The sequence below is a fragment of the Cydia splendana genome, chromosome 2 (genome assembly GCF_910591565.1).
Source record: "Cydia splendana chromosome 2, ilCydSple1.2, whole genome shotgun sequence".
Classification (NCBI taxonomy): domain Eukaryota; kingdom Metazoa; phylum Arthropoda; class Insecta; order Lepidoptera; family Tortricidae; genus Cydia; species Cydia splendana.
The window spans coordinates 27,982,235-27,989,530 of NC_085961.1; the positions used below are offsets into that span (position 1 = coordinate 27,982,235).

The 7,296-nt window shown below is 39.3% G+C and overlaps 1 non-coding gene across 1 annotated transcript; it reads left to right on the forward strand.

Annotated features, from left to right (window-relative positions):
• The first annotated feature begins 285 nt into the window (after positions 1-285).
• Positions 286-356, forward strand: Trnag-gcc (transfer RNA glycine (anticodon GCC)). Its single transcript has one exon. It is a non-coding gene; the product is annotated as a tRNA-Gly (tRNA).
• The last annotated feature ends 6,940 nt before the right edge of the window (positions 357-7,296 follow it).

Below are 7,296 nucleotides of genomic sequence, written 5' to 3' on the forward strand. Positions count from 1 at the left end.
TTCTGCTGCTGACTGTTCTAGCCGTCAAATGCTAAAAGTTGCATCGTAATTTGTTTAGATTGGTAAAAGTGAACGGCGCGTTTACAAATAGAAGGCGGTAAGTTCCACGCTGTGCCCATTCTAAATTAAACCTTAGGTGGGGTTAAGTTAAGGCTGAAATTAAAAAGATGTAATTTCATGTATTTTCTGAAGATGTTACCACACATTTTGGTGCAATACCATGTTATGAACTTTGTGTATAGCATTTGCATGAACAGGTCAGTCAATATGGACGTTTTAATACAAGCATCGGTGGTTCAGTGGTAGAATGCTCGCCTGCCACGCGGGCGGCCCGGGTTCGATTCCCGGCCGATGCACATTTTTTGATATTTAAAATTGTGTGTAAAATTAAGTAGTACTAGTGCTATTATAGTTTTGGTTTCCTGTAAGGTGAATGTATTTCCCTAGTTGGGCTGTTCCAGATGAAAGATTGAAATAAGTCCCAAAAAGCTTTTACCGAATACGAATATTCGTGAAAACGCTGATATTCGGCGAATAATCGTATTCGTATTCGTTGCATCACTACTTATAAATAAATTAGGCAAATATGGCTTTCAAACTACAAACTAGAAATGAAACTGACTCGAGTTATGATTTACTAACTTTAGTTTAATACATTTTCGAGTCGATACTTTAATATTTTTCGTTTAAAAACTTTTGATTTGAACCTAAACAAAGTTAGAGATCTATTCAATTTGAGATTTTCAATTCGACCTCTTCATTCATTACGCTGTAGGTATAACTTTAGTCTAAGTTTAATATTATAACCTTAATAGGTCTTGCTTATGTTTGGCTTTTTAAATATACGTACTTTTGCATTATTTTTTATTTTATTAGCTGAATTGCCAGTGTTTATAAAATAATTAAAGGTAGATAAAGTTTCCTTTTAGAGTCCTTCTGACGCACAATGCTTCAATGATAATTTTGCAATTTATAAAAAATACTCGTATATTGTGCCAGGAAAAAACATTGTACCTACTAATGGGATAAAAAAATGTAGCGTCATTTCCATTCATCAAATACGGATACGTCATCATTTGTCATCAACCCTTGCCAGTACGAGTATTTATTATCCCATGACCTGTATTTATGACGCAAGGAATTAGCCCGGCCACAAATTGTGCCGTGGGCGGGATTCGGTACATTTATTAGACCGTGTGATATATTTCCCCGCCGGCCTTCGGGTAGGGTTGCCAGATCGAAAGGCGCTATTATCGGGAAATAATATCAATTTTTCGGAATTTTAGGAATTAAGTCGGGGGAAAAAAACATTAAAATTAAAGTAATTGTATTAAAAACAACGATATTTTACATTATTGGCACTACGTTAGCTACCGCGCTCGACGCGGCTCGCTCGCTCGCTCGACGACAGTTCGGAACATGAAATTATTGTTTTATAACGTGAAGCTGTTTTTCGGGACAATTTTCGCTTCGTCAGGAATCAGGAACGCATGCTAAAATCGGGAGAATCCCGCCAAATCCCGACCATCTGGCAACCCTACCCTCGGGCTATATGTACGCACAAAGCTATAGTTCACAGGCTGCGTTAGGATGGTATTCCACCTGTTCAATTTCTTTGTCCAATGTCATTGCGTCTCACTCTCTCATTAAACCAAAATGTGAGACGCAATACACATTGGACAAATATATTCGACAGATGGAATACCTCCCTTGGCTCCCTTAGGTATGTAAGGTTGACGAAATATAAAGTGAACCGATCTCTCGAACAAGTTTGAACAAGATCGGCTCACTTTATATTTCATCAACTTTACCTACATGTTAATGTTCTCTTAAATGTTCTCACCAAATAAAACAAGAAGACTGAACCCGTAGTGTAAACATTCAATAGCGTGACGCGTTTGCGTTATGTCTATTTTTGCATGGGATTTTGAACAGCGCGCCAAGCGGGACGTTTTGGAAACTCAAAATCCTAAACAAAGTGACGCATACGTCACGTCACGCTATCGAATGAAATTTGCACTAGTGCAACCCCCCTGCAACCCTACAACCCTAACCCAACCCTACCCCACAACCAACCCTACCAACCCTACAACCCTAGGGTGCAACCCTAGGGATACAGATATTGTTTCTACAAAGTCGCGTACTACCAATATTCAGTACCATTGAACGGAAGTTAAGTTTAAAAAAAAAAGGTATACGCGGGAGGTCTAAGGCGAGATTCCACCAGTGTGCGGCACTGTGCGGCACAAGCATTTTTACTCATACTCATACTATGAGCACCACACTCTGCCCAATCTATATGTACCTATAAAGAGTTAACAAACAGCGTACACGTATAAATAATTAAAAAAAAAAAACCTTTCAATTCGCAGAAAACCTCATTTTACCGGTGCATTTCGTAGTGCTGAATTAAATTGGAAACATCGGAACACGGACGGTTAACGAAGTGTGAATTCATTTCCCGCTCTTGAGACTCAACTGCAGAGAGTAAAGACGACAAATAAAATAATGCAGTCTAGAGCCAGACTCGTTAGTAATCCTAGGTTGCTTTTGATCTTGGCTGCTCTCCCGTTATAACGCTTTTTAGATTTACTGAACCGTTTTGAACGTCCTTGCAGTTGTACTGCCCTGTATAATACTTTCTCAAGTCGGGTGTTATGCCTGGGGACCGAAGTCTAAGTTGAGTTGTTTAGGAGTTGTACATATATTCATATCTGACATTTGGAACACTGTAAGCGCGATATAGCAAATGCTAACACCATCTATTAGAATCAGGCACGTTGACAGTGACAGAGCAGACGCCACTTATTCTACCTATTTATATATAAACTTAATCTTAATCTTTCCTTCAAGGTACCTACAGTCAAGGAATTTGATTTATGTACAGTCGCCTTCAGATATATCGGAGCGGTCAAGGCACTCACAAGTATCTGAATACGCCTCTATTGTCAAGGCGTTACAGTGCGTGTTCAGATATTGTGAACACCTTGTCCGCTCCGATATATCTGATGGCGACTGTACCATTTCGTAATTTGTCACAGTGACAATAATACGAGATCCCTAACGGCTAACCGTTTAACCGGCTTCCCTTTATCTTGCATAATATCGATTGTCCGAAATTACACTTCGCATAGCAGGTATTGCAGAAACATTTTTAACTGAATGATACTTTTGCATAATTGTATAATTAGCATAACTGTCATGTCGCATAACATTCATTTGGCAGAATTTTGAATAGCAGAATACTAATATTGTCGATTTTACATACGCAGAATTGTATGTAGCATAAATTACATTCCACCGAATTTCTTATGGCATATTGCTCATATTGCAGACTTGAATTTCGCAGAATAATACTCATGTCGCTAACTGAACCTAGACAAAAGGAATTGCTGCCAGAAATACAGGATAGGTTAGGTTAGAACTGCGACCCCTACATAAAAGGAATTGCTGCCAGAACTATAGGTTAGGTTAGAACTGCGATCCCTACACAAAAGGAACTGCTTCCAGAAGTGTAGGTTATGTTAGAACTGCGACCCCGACATAAAAGGAACTGCTTCCAGAACTGAAGGTTAGGTTAGGTTAGAAGTGCGACCCCTACTCAAAAGAAACTGCTTCCAGAACTGTAGGTTAGGTTAGGTTAGAACTGCGACCTCTACACAAAAGGAACTGCTTCCAGAACTGTAGGTTAGGTTAGAACTGTGACCCCTACACATAAGAAACTGCTTCAAGAACTGTAGGTTAGGTTAGGTTAGAACTGCGACCCCTACACAAAAGGAATTGCTGCCAGAAGTGTATGTTAGGTTAGAACTGCGACCCCTGCTCAATAGGAACTGTTGGAGTAAGTGTTCATTGGTGGAGTAGGGTACGGAAAATATTATTGTCATCAACACTATGCCAATAAATTATTCTACCTAAGGAAATTGTGCGAAAAGACAGTATGCCAAGTAAATATTATGCGAAGCAATTTTTGGCAAAACAATTATTCGATTATAGGATTAAGGATGACTCACGCTAGACCGGGCCGTGCCCGGACCGGGGCGGGCCGGAGCGAGCCGACACAGGGGCTGTCAGGAGCGCCACCGTGACCGGGCCGTTCCGGGAACGGGGCGTCAGGGCCACCCGACACTAGTTTATTACATTAACACTAGTGCTGTCCGAGCCTCTAGTGTTTGTAGAAACTCGAGTCCTTTGAGTCTGAATTTGAAGAACAGCTCGTTTTTACAAGACTGCGCTTAAAAAACTTCTCCCGAGTCGAGTCCTTTGTAGTCTTTTTTAAGAGCAACTCAAAAGAACTCGAGCCCCCAAATAAAGACTCCGTGAACAATTTTATAGGTTTTTCCTGTATAACAGTAAAGAAATTAAGGGTTTGTGTATGATTTATGTATGTATCTAATCTACAAGTTATACATAAAGACAATGCATTTCGAAATTTGTAGTAAAAAAAACGTGAGTCGTCTGAAAAGTACTCAAGTCTCTACAAGAGACTTGGGTCTCTCTCTAGTTGAAAATAACTCGAGTTTTAACTTAATTATAAGAGTCTGAAAAACTGAGTAGTCTTCAAGCAGAGGACTGAAAGGATGCTTAAATTTTGTCTTGTGTCTTGTATGTAGGGCTTCCAAATACCGGACTTCTCACAATACCGGTATTAATACCGAAACTGTCTTCATCAATACCGGGATCCCGGGATCCCGGTAGCGAATTTACAAAGCCTATACTGATAAGGTCCAGATGCGAACTGAACTGGATTAGCTTTTGTTTGGACAAAACTTGACCAAACCCTAATCCATTACAGTACAGAAATTTACTGAAATCGTATAGACTTTGTTGGCTAAATTAATATGGATATTGTTGCTACAAATGCTAGTTTGTTGCGATCTAAACTTGAATAATATTTTAGTAATGACTCCGATTGTATTGTATTAATTACCGTTCGTGCTAATTACTTAAAAATACCTATTTTTTTTCATTTAAGAACTATATCAGTTGAGATTTCTTATTAGGACATGTTTAATGTGAAATCGTAATACAATTAATTATAAGTCGACTGTATTTTATAATACATTGGTACATAACGAAGTAGATGATTTATTTAAGGACCAAGATTTACTACGGTGTTCTGCCTTTTCTCCGAAGTTTTATTGTCCGAATTTCACTTGCCAGACAACTTTTCGCAGATGATTTACTTTGGCAACCAACATTCGCCAAATTTTCATCATGACAACGTTTTACTTTATAGAATTATTGTTATGTAGATTATTACTATATGTACAACGTTTGGAGTACATTTCTATGGTCAAATCATTCAACTTGCTAGATATTTATTAATACGATATCGTCTAGTCATTTGACAGAGTTCAATGAGTCAAGATAGGTACGACGACGAGCGAAGCGAGGAAGAGCGTGTTAGGTGAACTGCGACCAAACAGCGAATCGACTTTTTTTTTACATAGAACGACTTTTCTGGCAACAGTTCATTTTCCTGGGGGTTGCAGTTCTAACCTAACCTAAGCCACTTTTCTGGCAACAGTTCATTTTCTTGAGGGTCGCAGTTCTAACTTAACTTAACCCACATTTTTGGTAACAGTTCGTTTTCTTGGGGGTCGCAGTTCTAACCTAACCTAACCCACTTTTCCAGCAACATTTCGTTTTCTTGGAGGTTGCAGATCAAACTAACCACGTCCGGGCCCCGGTGATCACGTGATGCTCTCCATAGAAAACGAAGCTCCGGAATCTCCGGCCCGGCCACGGCCCGGTCTAGCGTGAGTCATCCTTTATTCTTCTAATTGACATTATGCCATTGCATTATTCAGCTTTACAAAATTGTGCGAAACAACAGTATGCCATGAAACTTATGCAAAAAGTAATTCTGCGAAATGATGATTCTGCCAAGGGTTGCTATGCGAAAGTAAAATATGACAATAAATTTTATGCAACATATTAGTAATCCCCTATAGGGACCGTGCGCGTTGGTGGGTCTGCCATCTTGTGGCCTGAATCGGAAAAATAAACATGTAAACTGCCAAAGCAAGTGCTGCCATCTATCGTTTTCGTACGTTTTTTTGTGCATAGTAGGTTCTGTCATCTTGTGGGCTACATCGGATTTACGCCTCGCGCCAAAAATATGACGGCTCCTGTGCTCACTGTGCTGCCTCCTATAGTTCATGCATGCTCTCTAATCTCCCTATAAACTCAAAATTTTGTTTATTTTTCACTGTCATTACACTTCTTTCGCAGTTATAGCGCTACAGAAAAAGCCTCGCTCCGCTAATAAGAATTAAAATATTTAAAAGGTTACTTCTAATCACAGTAAAAGATACGGGCCATTAGGCAAAAAAGGAAAATGGTGTACCTGAAAATTACGTCAGGAAATGTTTGGCCGTCACGTCTACGGAAACATTTAATGAGGCTATTAAATATTCAATACAGGTATTTTTAGAAATAAGTGAGGCATATTTTTACCCTCGCAGAGACCCTGACAGCTTGTGATGATTGGGTGGATGGTAGATAGAGGGTCAAGTCTAACGCGTTGATGTCAACAAATATCCGCCCAAATGACGACCGGTCTGGCCAAGTGGGTAGTGACCATGCCTGTGAAGCTGATGGTCCTGGGTTGGAATCCCGATAAGGGCATTTATTTGTGTGATGAACACAAATATTTTTTCCTGAGTCATGGGTGTTTTCTATGTATATAAGTATGTATTATCTATATAAGTATGTATATCGTCGCCTAGCAGCCTTAGTACAAGCTTTGCTTAGTTTGGGACTAGGTTGATCTGTGTGAGATGTCCCCTGATATTAATTGATTTATTTAAATGGATATCAATTAATATACAACCAAAAGTAGAAAAAAAAAATTGAAGTCTCACGAATATCTTGCTAGAATAATCATAGAAATAACTCACTGGCTACCACTGTCTACAATAACTAGTTAATTTTATCTTGTATCTTGCAACACCAACTCAATTGTCTGCCATTTTAAACTCCTTATTTCTGATTGCAGTATTGCCAATCACGTTGAAACCTTCTGCGGCGCCAAGCGAATTACATCAAAGGTGCAATCGTGTCTGCTCTCTCACTCACTTCCATTACAGCTGAGGAGTAAGTGAGATAGACAATACGTTAAAAAGAGACGTTAAATAGAGTTCGACGGCCACGAACGTCACGTACGAGAATGTATGTGGCTCACGTTTAGATTATCTTATCTTTCGAATGCTCGCTCTGTGGAAATTGAACCGTCTGAGGGCATTTTTCTAAAAAGATTTTTGGCTACAGTTAAAAGGATGGTAAATCTTT